The 17,739-nt window shown below is 46.2% G+C and overlaps 1 protein-coding gene across 2 annotated transcripts in view; it reads left to right on the top strand.

The window, feature by feature from the left end:
• The first annotated feature begins 396 nt into the window (after positions 1-396).
• The window catches only part of LOC107118477 (N-acetyllactosaminide alpha-1,3-galactosyltransferase-like), a 75,848-nt gene continuing 58,505 nt past the window's right edge, over positions 397-17,739 (top strand). For both annotated transcript variants that reach the window (XM_015420828.1, XM_015420826.1), the window contains exon 1: positions 397-456. The gene's annotated coding sequence lies outside the window, so the exon portion shown is untranslated. The remainder of the gene's footprint in view (positions 457-17,739) is intronic.

Below are 17,739 nucleotides of genomic sequence, written 5' to 3'. Positions count from 1 at the left end.
CTCCTGGCTGCACTGAGGGAGCTCAAATGGTTGCTGTTGCTCCCCTTTTCTTGGTAGGGTTGCCAGCTTTGGGTTGGGGAAATTCCAGCTCTCCAGGCCCCATCTGGAAGCTGGCAACCCTGCTTCTTGGTGATGCTAGTTTGGAGAGCATTGAAACCGGCAATCCTCTGCCCTTTCACAGTGACTGCAAAGTTCCACATTTCCTCCCCATTCCATGTGCAGTCATCCCCTTTCTGGGAGGGGCCCTGGTTGGCTCAAAAGCAGAGCACTTGCTTGGCATGCAGAAAGTCCCAGTCTCAATCCCTGACACCTTCAGGTAAAAGGCTCAGGGGACGGGAAAGCTCCTTCTCTGCCTGAGAGTGGCTGCCAGTCGAGGCGGAGGATACAGAGTGGAACTGGACTAAAGGACTGACCTGGGAGGGAGCTTGTGACCAAAGCTGGGTGCAGTTTTAAAAAGTGAGTGCAGCTCCATGGATTGTGGTTTGTCTTCGGTTACAATAATGAGCCTTACTGACATCACTTATTTGGAAATGTTTCAATTCAGGAAAGTGCTGCTTTGATGAATAATGGTGGTACATACAAAATGATATGAGCAAAAACATTTTTGTCTGAATCTTTAATGCATTAGCACTTTCAGACAGGCTAACAGGAACGGGGACCTTCCGAAAACGGCACCATTAAAGGTGTAAAAAAATAAACGAACCAAGAGGGTTTCTTGGGCAATATGTGGGTGATTGTGGGATCAGTGATTGTGGGATCAGACTAGAGTCCTCTTTTGGAGTGGTCTGGGGTGTTCTCTGTTCTTGGGAAATGTGTTTGGTCCTTTACACTGGATTTCCAGCTACAGCCTTGCCTTCAGAGGGCCAAGGGGGCCACAATGGGCCACGCCTTAGTAAGTCTGCTTCAAAGTGTTATTCATGGGGCTGCCATCTGGAAAAAGCAGACGGTCCAGAATGCAGGGGGCAATGTACCCTAGTCTGTCTGTTTGTTTGTTAATTGGATTTCTACCCCACCCTTCCTGCTGTAGCAGGCTCAGGGCGGCTTACACAAACACTACACAGCTAAGACAGAACTAAGTAAAATCACTTCCCTCCCTCTGATTCCTGTCCTTGGCTTCTTTGCTACTGGTTTTATAGATATGTTTGTATTCAGATCAATAAAAAACCCCTCTGTTATGTTCATGTTGTGAACCCATCCTATATAACTTTAATATGCAGTTTATCTGGCGTTTTGTATAAAACAAATTTAAAAGGGAGGGAAATGGAGTTAAAATACACATTTTAATGTCAAATTACACATACAGATAGATTCCGTCACAAAACAGATAACTCCAAACATGAAAAGGAACCAAGCTGTACACGTTCACCTGATTAGAACACAAAATCCCTTAAGCCTCTATGCAAGACAATCAGTTTAGACAACAAACCTATTTTCCAGACATTTATCACTCAACCCGAAACAGACTGAGCTATTCTTCCCCAGCCGGCAGCAATGCACAGTCCAGCAATCACAAGGTCTGGTTTCAGCCTGCTGTTGCCCCAGATTATTTGGATGCTGTTTTGCCTCGACTCAGACACTGAGAAAATCCGGAGTGGCAGGCAAATGTGGAAAGGACATAGGGCTGTGGTCACACCCATTAAACAATCCACTTTCAATCCACTTTCATTGCACTTTCCAACTGGATTTTACTGTGTGAACTGGCAAAATCCAGTTGGAAAGTGGATTGAAAGTGGGTTATTTAGTGTGTGTGACTGCAGCCTAGGGCAATTCTATTTCAGCGTAAGCTTTTTGAGTCAGACCTTACTTCATCAGATGCACTGGAGAATATAATCACATTGCAGGCGCTGTAGCCATACTGCAGACTTTTCACCCTGGTACAAGTTTTAGATCCACCATGGCTGTCAAATATCTCACCTAACCCCATTGACTCCCCACCCATTTACAGGTGTCAACTGGTTTTGCCGAACCAATATTTGGTCTCCATACTTTATTAGATTTTAATTTTACATATCAGACATTACATTTTAGTTATTATCGCAAGGTGCCTTATGTGAAGTTTGCAGAGAGGCAGAGTACAAACATAATTACCTACGCCTCCAAGTTCAGAGGCGGTGCACTTCTGCGAACAATGGTGGAGGGAACAAACAACTGGTGTGTGTGTGTGTGTGGGGGAAGTGTTGTAGCCATATGCAACTTCCCAGGACCATCTAGCTGGGCACACAAACAATTGGACCCTTGGCCTCTCCCAGCAAGTCTATCCTTAATCGTCAAATGGTACTCTTATTGAAACCACTATTTTTAAAAGAGAAAACAGGCTATTGAACACTCGTACATTTAAGTTGCTGACAAGGGTATATATAAAATAAAGTGTTCTACACAGAGGTCATTTCGGGGGGGATCGCGGGGGATCGCAGTTCCCCTGGGTGAAGTACGGGGGGCGGGGCACATGACGAAGCCCCACCCCCCGCTTCCGGCCGCCCCGCTTCTGGCCCTCATTCAGCCAGGAGGAGGCAGGAGAAGAGGGAGGATAAGTTGCTTCCTTCCTGCCTCTCCCCACCTCTGCCTGCCTGGGAGGGCCTTCGCAGGGCTTCCTTGCACTCCCGCCAACCTTGCAGGTCCACCGCCGGGCCCCTCATGGGGCTCGGCAGTGGAGCTGCAAGGCCGGCACCGGCGGCCGGGACCGTTGGGGGCGGTGTGTGTGGCCTTATGACACATTTCCGGTGATGTCAGGAGGTGTGGCCTTATGACACACTTCCGGTGATGTCAGGGGGTGTGGCATATGCTAATGAGTTATGCTAATGAGTCCCCCTAGCTCTTTTTCTACGAAATGACCCCTGGTTCTACATATCCTTAATCAAGGATTAGATAGGTAGACAAGTCGGCCAGCAGCTTATTAGCCTTGACAGTTCAATAGAACCGCCATGTAAAGAGGCAGCATCTCTCTGGGTAGCCGGTGTTGAGGTCAAACAACAAGGAAAGGTCCTTGCCTTCATGTCCAGGGCTTGAACTCTCCAGAGGCCTCTGACTGCCGGTAACAGGATGCTGGATCTTTGTTCTGACTCAGCCAGGCAGGCCTTATAGTACCTTTAAGTGCTTTGGGAGTTTCATGAGGGTTGCTTCTTAGGATAATTTATTTACTCTTTTAACAAGTATAAGGACTGCCCCGCCCCAAGTATTGTGGTGTTTCCTTCTTCCCTCATCCCTAATGCTCAGTCGGTCTTCTCTAGACTGGCTGTTGCTGCTTTCCCCCAATTGTTTTGCTTTTGCAAACAGCACATGTTTTGCACAGGAATCACACCTTCCCCAGCTATTGTGCTTGCAGCTGCATCAGAAAGCTCAGCTCCTCCTTCCTTCTCGCTTGCCGTTTCCTTGCTTCCCTCAGATGCAGAAGTTAAATACCGAAGCCCATCGGAGATCTGAGAGTGCAAACCTCCAAAGGGTAGGTAAGGTTTTATGGGGTGGCTGAAGTCTTTGGGGGTTGAGCTGCGGTGGCTCAAGTGGTTAAGACGCTGAACTGCAGGCTGTGGAAGGTCAGTAGTTCAGCGGTTCAAGACCAGGGTGCCGCAAGACAGGGTGAGCTCCTGTCTCTAGTTCCAGCTCCTGCCAACCTAGCAGTTCGAAAGCAAGAAATTGCAAGTAGATAAATAGGGACCACTTCGGTGGGAAGGTAACAGCGTTCCGTACGCCTTGGTGTTTAGTCATGCCGGCCACATGACCACGGAAACGTCTTCAGACAGCGCTGGCTCTTCGGCTTTGAAACGGAGATGAGCACCGCAACCCTAGAGCCGGATTCGACTGGCTTTCGAGCAAGGGAACCTTTACTTTAAAGGGTTGGGGGAATTCCATTATTTTTTTAAAAGCGAGTTAAATATAGGCAGTGTGGGCGTTTATCCTGAAATAAATCCATAACCACTAGCTGTTCCCCTTTCAGAGATAACAGATTACCAGCAGGCAAAGACCATGTGCCTTAGCAGATAACTTATATAATTTGCATGATGGAAAGCCTTCTCGGGCTTTATGCAGCCAAGGCAAAAGAGAAGCCCATAGCATCTGTTATTCAGAGGTATACTGCCTCTCTTCATGGAGGTTCATCTATCCAGCTATTAGAGTTAACAGCCAATGACATAAACCTGCTGAGATACCAACTCAGACCCCTGTCTAGCTCAGCATTGCCCTCTCTGATTGGCAATGACTCTTGAAAGGCTTGGGCAACAAAAGAGATTTCCTCACAGTTGGTCTCCACAATTCTTTTTCTGGATCATGCTAGAGACTGAACGTGGGACCTCCTGTACGCAAAACAGCTGCATGTCTGCTGAACTTTGGCCCCTGCCCACCAATCTGTCCCTGCCCACATACGATCAGACCAATCCTTGGTTTGTAATGCACTTTAACACAACCATCACTGAATCTTGTAGCCTCAAGTTCCACAGCCTAATGATTATGGGAGGGGAGGGGAAGGACTTTTCTTTCCCCGGCCTGCAACTTACTGCTAATCATTTTGTTGGCTTACCTCAGGTTGAGAAAGTGGGAGAACAATGGCCTCCTGGTCCATTCTCTCTGCATGCAAAGTTCAGATTGTACAGGTTGACTTCCCGGTTCAAAAACAGCCCCTTGGGAATCTCAATGTTCCCTCTAAGCTGAGTTAGTGTGAGCTAGTTCACAGTTTTTTGAGCCTCTGGCTCACACATTTTTGTCTTCACTCAGGAAGGATGGCTCCAGAGCACACTAATTTATGCAGCAGCCAAATCGCTCACTCACAACTTTAATGCCAGTAGCTCACAAAGGAGAATTTTTGCTCACAAGACTCCACAGCTTAGAGGGAGCATTGCTTGGGATACTGGCTAGCTCTGGGCTGCAAGGGTCTGGGGACTCATGGCCAGGGGTCATTTCCTGCAGGAGCGCACAAGAGCGGAGCTCTGGCAGTAAAGAGCCCAGGGGGCGGGCACATGCAACAAGCCCCGCCCCCAGCTCCCAGCAGCCCTCAGTCAGAGCAAGAAGCAGCCAGGTAAGTTGCAGAGCCCCCCCCCCCAAAAAAAAACAGTCCAGTGGTACCTTTAAGACCAAGTTTTATTCAGGTACATGAGCTCCTGCACTTTTTTTCCTACGAAATGACCCCTGCTCATGGTTTATTTATTTACTTACTTCATTTGCACCCCACCTTCCTCCCCAATGGAGACCCCAAGCAGTTTTCATCTTTCTCCTCTCCTCCATTTTATCCTCACAACAACTACGGTTGCCAACCTCCAGGTTGGTGACTGGAGCTCTCCCGCTATTACAATTGATCTCCAGGCGACAGAGATCAGTTCACCTGGAGAAAATGGCCGCTTTGGAAGGTGGGCTCTGTGGCATTCTGCTCTCCTGAAGTCCCTCCCCTCACCACACCCTGCCCTCCTCAGGCTCCACCCACAAAATCTCCAGGTATTTCCCAACCTGGAGCCGGCAGGCTATCAAGAACCCAGGGAGGTAGGTTAGGAGAAGAAGAAGAAGAAGAAGAAGAAGAAGAAGAAGAAGAAGAAGAAGAAGAAGAAGAAGAAGAAGAAGAAGAGGCGGTGGCAGAGGAGGAGGAGGAGGAGGAGATTGGATTTATACCCCACCCTTCACTTGGAGGCTCCTTTTCCCTCCCCCTCCCCAGAACAGACACCCTGTGAGGTAGGTGGGGCTAACCTGTGAGGTAGGTGGGGCTGAGAGAGCTCTGACAGAAACTGCTCTTTCAAGAACTGCTCTTGTCAGAAACTATGGCTTGCCCAAGGTCATCCAGCAGGTGCACGTGGAGGGGTGGGGAATCAAACCCGGTTCTCCCAGATTAGAGTCCCCGCACTTAACCACTGCCCCAAACCGGAGAGTGTGTGACTGGCCCAAGGTCACTCCAAAAAGCTTCCGTGGCAGAGTAGGGATTTGAACCTGGGTCTCTGAGATCCTAGTCTGACACGCCAAACAGTACACCAACTCTGGCTCTTAGTGGAAAGGGACTTTGCTCCAGTCTTTGACACTTCACGGGAGAAGAGAGAGCAGCCCGGCAACCTCGAAGGGTTGTGTGAGTGCCTTGGCACCCCTCAGCCCACTCTGGCCTCTCCTATCATTGGTGCCCTCGAGGCCCCGAGCAACCACGAGAGGCCTGAGGCCGGAAGAGACAGCACCACAGCAAGGTTAGTTTGTTTCTGTCCTCTGGCCATGATCCAAAGAGCTACTTTGGCATAGTCAAAGGCTTAGGTGCGTCTTGGGGGAATGTTGGACTGTTTGTTCCTCCTTCAGCCATCAGACTGCATGACATTTTGCAAATACCTTTCAAATAGGGCTGGACATTTGACTGGTTAAATATTGTCATGTAATGGCCAAGTCTCCACCCCCACCCCGGAAAACATTAACTTTAATTAGGGTGACAAAAGAGCGGGTTTGAACCCTCAAGATTGATTTTCAAGCCAAAAAATAAGTTCCTTGTTCCCATAAAAATCCAAAATCAGTCGCCTGTCCCTTCCCAGGGGCAGGGTGAGCACCCTTCTCCAGGCAGACCAGACAGGGCAGTTTTGAGAGGCAGCTGTGCTCATGAGGCGGCTGGTGGGTTCTTCCTGCTTGGAGATGCCTGCAAAGGGCTTGCAGGTGGCCAGCGGGAGAAACTTTGCCCTGTGGCTGGTCTGCTCCCTCCCCCACTGCTCCAGGGCTGGGGAATAAGGAGTCTTCTCTCCTGGACTGGCTCCCTTAGGATGCCCGAGTGAAATGAAAAGGGGAAGCCGAACAAATAAGCGATGGTTAATGGACAATATTTAACTGATCCCTTGACCCGCAGTGTCAATCCTGCTCATAACAGATTCCTTGCCACTTCCAGAGAGATGTGCCAACTCTGCAGAACAGCTGCCATTTGAGAAACAGGAGCCCAAAGCCTGGCTCAGGAATGTCAAACTTGTTGGGCTTTTTGGGGGGATCCTAGCCGCCATCTTTCCTGCAATGTGTTTTGCTGGGGGCCAGGAGCAGGGGAAAGAGGGCCCTGGCGAAGTCAGCAGAGTTTGTTTCCTGTCTTTCTAGAACTGGTAAGCAGGGGTCGTTTTGTAGAAAAAGAGCTAGGGGAACTCATTAGAATAACTCATTAGCATATGCCACACCCCCTGAAGTCACTGGAAGTGTGTCATAAGGCCACACCCCCTGACATCTCCGGAAGTGTGTCATAAGGCCACACACCCCACCCCCAACGGTCCCGGCCGCTGCCGCCGGCCTTGCAGCTCCACTGCTGAGCCCCATGAGGGGCCCGGCAGTGGACCTGCAAGGCTGGCGGGAGTGCAAGGAAGCCCCGCGAAGGCCCTCCCTGGCCCCAGGCAGGCAGGGGTGGGGAGAGGCAGGTAGGAAGCAACTTACCCTCCCTCTTCTCCTGCCTCCTCCTGGCTGAATGAGGGCTGGAAGCGGGGCGGCCAGAAGCAGGGGGCGGGGCTTCGTCATGTGCCCCGCCCCCCGTACCTCACCCGGTGGAACTGCGATCCCCCGCGATCCCCCCCGAAATGACCTCTGCTGGTAAGCCTTTTTGACAAAGCAGAAAGGAGGAGGCAGAAGCACAAGGCCTTAGCTAAGAGATGCTTTTAAGCAAAGGCAGTTTTCGTTTCTGAGCAAGACCCACGGAGCAGGCAGTGACCGAAGGAGACTAATGGAGAAGCCCTGACCTGGATGGCCCAGGCTAGCCCGGTCTTGGAAGCTCAGCAGGGGTGGCCCTGGTTAGTATTTGTATGGGAGACTACTAAGGAAGTCCAGGGTCCCTGTGCAGAGCCAGGCAATTGGCAAACCACCTCTGAATGTCTCCTGCCTTGAAAACACTACTGGCTTGCCATGTCAGCTGTGACTCGATGGCATTTTTTGCCTGTGAAAGGAAGGTGGCGCAGGGGAGCGTGTCTGTCAGTGAGGAAGGCTCAGGCTCAGATCGCACCCTAGACTCACTCAGTAGCCATATCACCCTGATCCCAATTTAACTTAGGTCAAACATGCACCTGGATTCCCTTGTGTGAAGTTGAAATGTATCCCTAGCCTTAAACAACTATGCAAAATCAGGAATTTTGAAAAATGTGTTGTCTTAAAGGGAAATCAAATGCTACATTTTGAAATGCAGAAGTTTGGCTCCTGCCTAGATGTTCCATCACGATGGAAATCTTAAAACATGTATTTCCTATTTGCTCTGAGTGTGGGTGTGTAAGAAAACCCTCACATGTTTGGAACAAGATTTGCATTTCAGCCCTGGCATCTCATTTTGAAACTGGCATAATAGATTTTTCTGCTCTTAAAGACATTACATATGCAGGGGGAAAGGCTTGGTGCTAGCGGACAGCGCAGTTGGGCATTTTTTTGAGGTTCATGGGCTGGCGATCATGGGCCCTTGATCTGAGAGCATCGCCCCTGTGGTGAGCAAGTCTTTCTTCAGAGAGATCCTGCTCTCCCAGAATGCTCTGCAATGCAGGGGGACACAAGGCCAGCCGTGTGTGGGAAGAGCAGTGCAACAAACTCTGCACAAAGTTATCTCAGTCTGTCTATTTGCATATCTCACTCTCCTTTACCTCTCATGTATGATTCCCAAAATTCTAGCACTGGCCCTCCGAACGTTTCCCTAGTGAAGGAATGAAAGCTATTCATGATTCAGGATGTGACCTCTTGGTCTTGCCAGTATTCCAAGTCTTGTTGAACCAAGTGTGGCAGTGGAGGGGAATCACGGTGGGCAGCTGTGTTGTTCTGCAGCAATAGAACAAAGTTAGAGTCCAGTGGCACCTCTAAGACCCACAAAGTTTTATTCAAGGTGTGAGCGTCCATGTGTAAGCACATGTCATCAGACACAATGAAATGGAATTACAGATCATAGTTGTATATCTAGACAGTGGCTTGTTAAATTGGCATGGAAAATAGTGAAGATGTTTTTTAACAGATAAAAAGAATGACAAGCTTGGTTTCTGGAGGGGAAGTTTGGGTCACAAAATGTCAGCTCGGAAAATGAGTGGCTGCAGTCCTGTGAGCAATTCTGAGGGAGTGTGGCCCAGTGGTGTTCCCTGAAGCTGACTTTTGAGTAAAAATATGTTTAGGGTTATTCTGCATGGTTCTATAACACAACATTTCTTAACCCAGTGAAGGTGATGAGGCTGAAGCCTTCCCAGAAACCAGACCCCATAATATGAGATGTGTTGGAGGGAGGCTGTCATTACACAGTGATGAAAAAGGGAACAGTCTGTACATGCTCAGAAGCTCCATCTTCTAAATTTCTTGATGCCTGCCAGCTGAAACAGGTTCTAGGGCTGAGTTCTGGTGAATTCAGTATCAGATTATAAGGGTGAGGATCTGTGATGGCAAATGTCTTATTGGGCACAGTGGTGGAGCTTCCAGGACATGGCATTGGAACAAAACTTAGTTTGTACTGCTGGGGCAGAAAGAATGTGCTGTATGGCAGAATGCCCAACTCAAGCGGAGAAGGAGAGAGAAAAGCCACCCCTGGCTGAAGCAGGTACAGAGATGCCAAAAGGGTTTTTTTTACAGGCTTCTCTTCGCAATTGCTTGTTTCCTTTTGAAAAGAGGAGAGGTTTTCTACCACGTCAGTAAGATGTTTAAACATGTTCCAAGCTTTCTGGTTTCACAAGATTCTCTTAAGAAACCCCTTGCTTCGCCAGAGATTCTTCTCCAGAATATTCCGTTTCCAATTCGCCACTCGAACTGTTGTCATCGTCTTTTTCTTCTTCCTCTCCCTTTCCCAGCTGAATCTTTAGGAATTCTTTGGCTTTAAAAACAGAGTCAATTCTTTCTTTTTTATCTTTCATCTTAAAAGCCACTCCTTCCGGAAATAAACATTTGTATCCAATTGAGTTTGTGTGAAGATAAGTCTCCAGCTCTTTGTACTTCTTTCTCCGTTGTGTGAGCGTCCATGTGTAAGCACATGTCATCAGACACAATGAAATGGAATTACAGATCATAGTTGTATATCTAGACAGTGGCTTGTTAAATTGGCATGGAAAATAGTGAAGATGTTTTTTAACAGATAAAAAGAATGACAAGCTTGGTTTCTGGAGGGGAAGTTTGGGTCACAAAATGTCAGCTCGGAAAATGAGTGGCTGCAGTCCTGTGAGCAATTCTGAGGGAGTGTGGCCCAGTGGTGTTCCCTGAAGCTGACTTTTGAGTAAAAATATGTTTAGGGTTATTCTGCATGGTTCTATAACACAACATTTCTTAACCCAGTCTGATCTTGGTTTTCCCCATTTTCCCAGAAACCAGACCCCATAATATGAGATGTGTTGGAGGGAGGCTGTCATTACACAGTGATGAAAAAGGGAACAGTCTGTACATGCTCAGAAGCTCCATCTTCTAAATTTCTTGATGCCTGCCAGCTGAAACAGGTTCTAGGGCTGAGTTCTGGTGAATTCAGTATCAGATTATAAGGGTGAGGATCTGTGATGGCAAATGTCTTATTGGGCACAGTGGTGGAGCTTCCAGGACATGGCATTGGAACAAAACTTAGTTTGTACTGCTGGGGCAGAAAGAATGTGCTGTATGGCAGAATGCCCAACTCAAGCGGAGAAGGAGAGAGAAAAGCCACCCCTGGCTGAAGCAGGTACAGAGATGCCAAAAGGGTTTTTTTTACAGGCTTCTCTTCGCAATTGCTTGTTTCCTTTTGAAAAGAGGAGAGGTTTTCTACCACGTCAGTAAGATGTTTAAACATGTTCCAAGCTTTCTGGTTTCACAGGATTTTCTTAAGAAAAGGACACAGAGGGGGAAAGTGAGGCATGGCAAGCGGGGATAAGTTCTTCCCAGTTGTGACTGGGCAGTGGGTTTTGTTTTGTTTGTGACCAGTCCAGTTGGAAAGCCAACCCAAGCGATCACTCGCAGCAGTGCAAGATCCAAAAGGTGCACAGTAAAATCCTTTGCTGCATTATAAAGGTGCTGGAATAGCGTTCCAGTTGGGCAGTTCAGTATTCATTCATTCATTCATTCAATCAATCAATCAATCAATCAATCATTCATTTATACATACAGACATACATAGACCTTTACTGGCATATCATCATAAAACAAATTAGAACATTGTACCATAAAAATTAAGGTCTAAGATTCCATATAAATTAGGTGCAGTCAAGAACAATACTATCTAAAATTTTGTACTTTAAGAACTTCTATGAGAAATTTGGCAACATCATTGGTGGTCTCAGGGACGGCAATTCAGTAACAGCATCGAGATAGCGTTGGCTCCTTGCAATTCATGATGCGCAATTCAGGTCTCTGTTTAAATAACTTTTTATTAAGCCCTTGAAATTGTTCTGAACTGTATTACAGAGGTTTTGTGCCTTTATGTTCTCAAATATTACTGTTGACTCAACACACCTGATATATTTTCCTATCATTCAACAAAAGGTGCTTTTCTTAATTGTCCCTGTTCTGCTGGGTGGTGACAGCCAGGGGGTGGGCGTGGGACTGCATGGTTTCCCTTCCCAGTATTTCAGCCTTGATTGTTGACATGCCTGGATGCCCTGAACTGGACAGGTTTATGTTAATGACATGTTCTAAACTGGGTCACAAATAGTTCAAACTACTCATGCACCCACATGATGAATGTCAGTATGTCACCAGTTGTGCAAGAGCAAAAACAACAGACACACTTGAAATGTACGTGATCTTAAATTATGATTCACCTGTCTATCGGGCATCCATAATCCAAGCAAATGAGTACGTTGTAAGCATGCACCAACAGTGGCTGCCTGACCAGCCTCTATGCTTGATGCTGCACCATACAGATGCAAAACTCTCAAAACACTGCTTGTTTTAAATTGTGAACAAATCATCAGCACAAGCATACAGAATGAAAGACTGCAGAATCACCACACAAGGTATTCACAGGTCAAATTAGGGCACCACTGACCTGTGATCAATAGGAAGGACTTCATGTTCCGACAAGCCTTCACACAAATCACTCTAAGGGCCAAACCGGATGTGACGGTATCCTCATGGCTTCTGCCACCAGTTTAAAGTGATTTCAAAATGCTGTGAAGCCCCAGTGCTAACAGGGCCCATAGTGTGGTTCTCTTCTCCCCCCCGCCCCATCCCTTTTCAAGTGCCAAAACAGCAATGGAGAGGGGTGCGCCATTTTGGCACTTATAAGCAATGCTCCCTCTAAGCTATGGAGTCCTGTGAGCAGAAATTCTACTTTGTGAGCTACTGGCATTAAAGTTGTGAGCGAGCAATTTGGCTACTGCACAAATTAGTTTGCTCTGCAGCCATCCTTCCTGAGCGAAGACAAAAACGTGTGAGCCAGAGGCTAAAAAACCTGTGAGCTAGCTCACACTAACTCAGCTTAGAGGACACTGCTTATAAGGCTGGGGGGGGCAAGAGTGCCTCAGCCCACCACACTGCAGGTCCAATCAGCAACATTTTTAAACCACTTTAAAATGGAGGCGGTGCTCCCCTGGTGGCCATATCTAATTTGGTCCTTAGAAACAGACCACTTTGCACTGAGCAAGTGCCATGAACAATGAACAAGTGCCCTGCAGTGAACTGCAGCCTTTTTTGGACAACCCAGGGATGCCAAGCCATGCACTGCAGAACCCACTGTGGAAAAATAACCAAGTATTGTTAACAACAATAATACAAAGTAGTAGAAGACTTAGGCTGCACTCACACACACTGAATAATCTACTTTCAATCCATTTTCCAACTGGATTTTGCCAGTTCACACAGTAAAAATCCAGTTTGGAAGTGGATTATTTAGTATGTGTGACTGCAGCCAGTGAAGGCCACAGTGAAGGTCTGGGCATCAGATAGAAGACCAGTGAAATACACTGTATTCATCATTGGCTGTGGAACTCACTGCCACATGACCACCACTGGGATAAGTACTTTAAAAACAAATTAGGAATATACTTGGATGTTTGAGGGTTGCAAGGTCCCTCTTGGCCACCAGTGGGGGATCCAGGTTGGGAAACTCCTGAAGATTTGGAGATGGAGCCTGGGGAGGACAGGGACCTCACTGGAGTACAATGCCATAGTTGCCACCCTCCAAAGCATCCATTCCCTCCAGGGGAACTGATTTACTTAGTCTGAAGATGAGCTATAATTTCAGGGGATCCCCAGCAATGTTCCCTCTAAGATGTGGAGTTTTGTGACCAGAAATTCTACCTTGTGAGATACGGGCATTAAAGTTATGAGCGAGCGATTTGCCTACTGCATAAATCACTTTGCTCTGGAGCCGTCCTTGCTGAGATGAGACAAAAAAAGTGTGAGCCAGAGGCTAAAAAACTGTGAGCTAGCTCACACCAACTCAGCTTAGAGGGAACACTGATCCCCAGGTATCCCTAGATGATGTGACTACCACACAGACTTGCATCTCTTACCTTTTCGGCTCCAGCATCAACAGTAGCTTACGGGCATATTAAAAATTACCAACTCAATAAATATATTACCATACTTGAATCCTACTATCAAAGAAAGACACTAAAAATAATTTCCAAAGCTGTTGGATTCTTTATTGTACAATGTCAAAAGACAGCAAAGCAGAATCTTGGGTTGGGTGAGCGGGCTGGGTGACCTCTCCCAAGTACTTTTATAGAACAAAGTTTGACTCCAGTAGCACCTTTAAGTACCTTACTTAAATAAATACCTTAAATAAAACCAACAGAGTTTTATTCTATGCAGGGCCAGCTCGAGGTGTTGCTGCGCACTAGGCAAGGCGCAGATGCCAACCTCCCGGTGGGGCCTGGAGACCCTTTTGCTGCCACCTCCTCCTCCCCAGGGGGGAGGGGGAGGGCGGGTGAGCTGCGGCGCTGCCTCCTGCGACCCGGCCGGCCGTCTTCCTGCTTCTGCTGGTGGCGGCAGCGAGGCCCCGCCGGCCGCCGCCATGCCGCCTCTTCCTCCTCCCCCCTGAGGGGAGAGGGGGGAGGGCGGGCGAGCTGTGGCGCTGCCTCCTGCACCCTGGCCGGGTGTCCTCCTGCTTTTGCTGGCAGCGGCGGCGGCGAGTCCCTGCTGTCCACCGCCATGCCGCCTCTGCCTCCTCGCCGCCTTCCTTCCTTCCCCCCTCCCCTGCTTCCCTCCCTCCGTCGCTGGCACAGAGAGAGAGAGAGAGTGCGCGAGAGGGACGGGTGGGCAGAGACCCTCTATCCCATGGCGGCAGTGATCGCCCCGTTAGGGCGGTGGGGGGCTTTTGGCAGGGGGGCGGGGTGCAGTTTGGCACCTCTGCGGTGGGGGGCTTTTGGCGGGAGGGCGGGGTGCAGTTTGGCACCTCTGAGGGCCGGCGCACCCTAGGCGAGCACCTAGTTCGCCTAGCGGGTGAGCCGGCCCTGATTCTATGTATGAGCTTTCGTGTGCTTGCACACTTCCTCAGATACAATGAAATGGAATTTACCAGTCCATACATATAGGCAGAGGGTGGGCAGTAAATTAGCATGGAACATAATGAAGATATTTATCAGATTCAGGAATAACAAGCTTAGTCTATATGGTTACCGTTTAACATAATGAAGTTGTTTTAACAGATGCAAAGACCAAACAAAAATAACAATCCGTCTACATGGTCATCGTTTGTTTGGATTCAATTCCAGGGGAAAATACAGAGAAGCAAATAAATATGTCAAGATTGGAGACTGATGTAGCCTTCTTTTTATTTTTTTAATGTCAGTTTTTATTAAGATTTTAAAAACAACCTACATAAAAAAGAAAAAAAACAGAAAACACAAAAAGTGGAATGAAAAAGAAATGAGAAAAACATGAAAAGTAGACAGAAAATAAGGGAATATCTTTCTATTTTTGTCTACAACTGACAACTTATTTTTCCCTAAGCACCCTCTTTATAACTACATAACAGACCTCTCCTTTATCTATAATCTTTTCCCGTCTTTTATTCTTCAAAACCATAACTCATCAGTTCATCTTTTTTGGTTCATGCAAAAAGTCTATAAGGGGTTTCCGATTAGTAATATATATAGATAATGTCTTTTCCCTGATCAAAGAAGTAACTTTTTCATGAAGTTCCACCATCTTCACCAGCCATTCTTCTATTGTAGGTAATATTGAAGTTTTCCATTTCTGACCATAATGTCTTTTCCCTGATCAAAGAAGTAACTTTTTCATGAAGTTCCACCATCTTCACCAGCCATTTTTCTATTGTAGGTAATATTGAAGTTTTCCATTTCTGACCATATAATAATCTTGCCGTCATTGTCCATGTGTTTTTTCTGTCTGTCAATTTATCCCAACAGAAAAGCCTCTAGTTTCAGCTGTATATTAATCTTTAAAATCTTCTGAAAAGCTGTGTGTATTTGTATCTTTTTTTTTTTAGGTTTAGCACTGTCCACAACAAATGATAAAATGTGCGTTCTTCCTGTTCAAATTTCCTACATTTGTTTGAACTATTTTAATACATTTTAGCTATTTTTTCTGGCGACATATACCATTGATACATCATTTTGTAGAAATTCTCTTTCAGACTAATACTTAATGTAAATTTAAGACCCTTCAACCAAATATTTTGCCATTGTTCTAGTTGTATGTTACATCCAAAATTTTAGACCATTTTACCTGTTCTTCTACCGCAAGCTTCAACAAAGGTTTATGCATTTTTGCAATAACATGCTCATCATTCTTACACAATTCTGTTTCAAATTCGGTTGTACATTGTTCTTAACCATAAGATCTGTTATCTACTTTGAACCTTTCCAATAGTTGAGCATTAAAAAACCATTGACAATTATATCCTCGTGCTATCCTTATCGTCTCTTTGATTTCATTTTACAATTTCCTTGTATAAATTCTTGTATAAATTATATCCTTGTCTTCTCTTTGATTTAATTTTACAATTTCCTTGTATAAATTCTAATATATCATGGTACGTAAACCACTTGTGCTGGATTTACGTCTAAAGAAATGCTTCCTGTGTTGAAAGCGACAAATGTGTTTTTTGACATAGCCTAGGCTTAAATTTATTCCATATTCTTAGAATGGCACATCTAATATGGTGGTTTTCAAAATCAACATTAACTTTTACTTTACAGATAAGTGTGCCACCCAAATCTCAAATCATGACCTTCTAGTTCCAGCAACCATTTGTTTCTCAACAAAAGCCATTCTTTCGTCAAGCAACAAGCAGCAAAATATAGTTTTAAGTCAGGTAGACCCAGTCCTCCTCTTTCTTTTTCATCCTGCAATATTTTATATCTAATATATGCTTTCCCCCCTTGCCATACAAAATTAGAAATATCTTTTTGCCATTGTTTGAATGGTATCTCAGTTGTCAAAACCAGTTTTGTCTGGAACAGAAATAACATCCTAGGTAAGACATTCATCTTAATCACTGCTCTTCTTCCCATCAATGACAATTGCAGTTTATCCCATTTTAACAGGTCTTTTTAAACTTCTTTCCATATTTTGACATAATTATTTTGAAACAACATACAATTCATATTTGTCAAGGTAATACCTAAGTACCTAACCTTCTTCTCCATCTTAAAGCCTGTTGTATTCATCAGTTCCACTTGTTCTTGTAAATTCATATTTTTGTTAACATCTTTTTTTTGGTTATTAATCTTGAAACCTGCTAGTGCACCAAATACTTTTAGACTACACTCTTTTAGACTACATTCTTTTAGACTGCATCAGACTACACTCCCTTTAAAGGATCTTCCAAAACAAACACCAAAACTTCTGCAAATGCCCTTAACTTATTATAAGTCTCTTTTTTAATCTTTCCCCCCTCAATCTTCTCCTCCTGTCTTACATCTCTGTTCAGTATTTCAGGAATCAAAACAAACAGGAGCAGGAACAGTGGACAACCTTGTCTTGTTCCCTTTTGAATGGTACACAGTTGTTATGTATGCAGACCGACCGCCACCAGGGGTCTGTGGCTAAAGCAGGAGCTTGGTCCCCAAACACAAAGGGGACCTAGGATCCTAGTCCACCTCGAGTCCACCAATAGCACCCTTGGCGGGAAATTCAAATCCTCCAATGGGGACAGAGGTGTGCCGGGTGAAGTGTATATAGTTGGCCTTGCAGGGCCGTTTTGCCTTGCCTTGTTGTGAAGTACAATAAACATGTCTGAACGCATGTCGTAGTCTGAGTTCTCCATGCGTCAAACCCTGTACTTTTCATCAGTTTTGTTAGATCGCATTAATAATTATTTTTGTGGACTGTATAGATTGATTTCATCCATTTTATGAAATTCTCTCCAAAGTTCATATCTTCTAAAACCATAAACCATAAACAAAGAAGTCCAATGAAACTGATGTATCCTTCTTGTGAAGTGCTAAAAGTGATTAACTGAGACCCTGTTGTTAGGCTACATTTGTCTCCTTTCAAGCATGGAGGTAACTAACAGCATCCTTTTCTAATGAGTTCCCCTAGCTCTTTTTCTACAAAATGACCCCTGGCTAAGACCAAAGCTGCTTCCAAAGGTTCAGCTCCATTAAAAAAAAAAAAACATTGTACAATCAACACACAGCAATCCTTATACTAATAGCCAAGTCACCCCGTGAGTGCGGATCGCTAAATCCGCACTCCGGGGCGACTTGGGGGGCAGGGAGATTTTTGTGCACTCTTGGGGCAGTCCCCAGGGGTGCACAAAAATGCGAAACCTTTGGGAAAAAATCGGGGGGATGTTTAAATCCCCCCGAAAGTCACAGAGCAGAGGACGCTCTGGAACGTCGCCGCCACCGCCGGAGCCGGGGGGTTGGGGGGTGGTGAGAGAGAGAGTGCGAGGTGGAGACGGTGGGGGGGGGGGAGAGAGCCGGAAAGAGACGGAGCCGAGGCCCTCGGGTC

The sequence above is a fragment of the Gekko japonicus genome, unplaced genomic scaffold (genome assembly GCF_001447785.1).
Source record: "Gekko japonicus isolate JY-2015 unplaced genomic scaffold, Gekko_japonicus_V1.1 scaffold2095, whole genome shotgun sequence".
Lineage (NCBI taxonomy): Eukaryota > Metazoa > Chordata > Lepidosauria > Squamata > Gekkonidae > Gekko > Gekko japonicus.
This window is presented reverse-complemented; position numbering and strand designations above follow the sequence as displayed.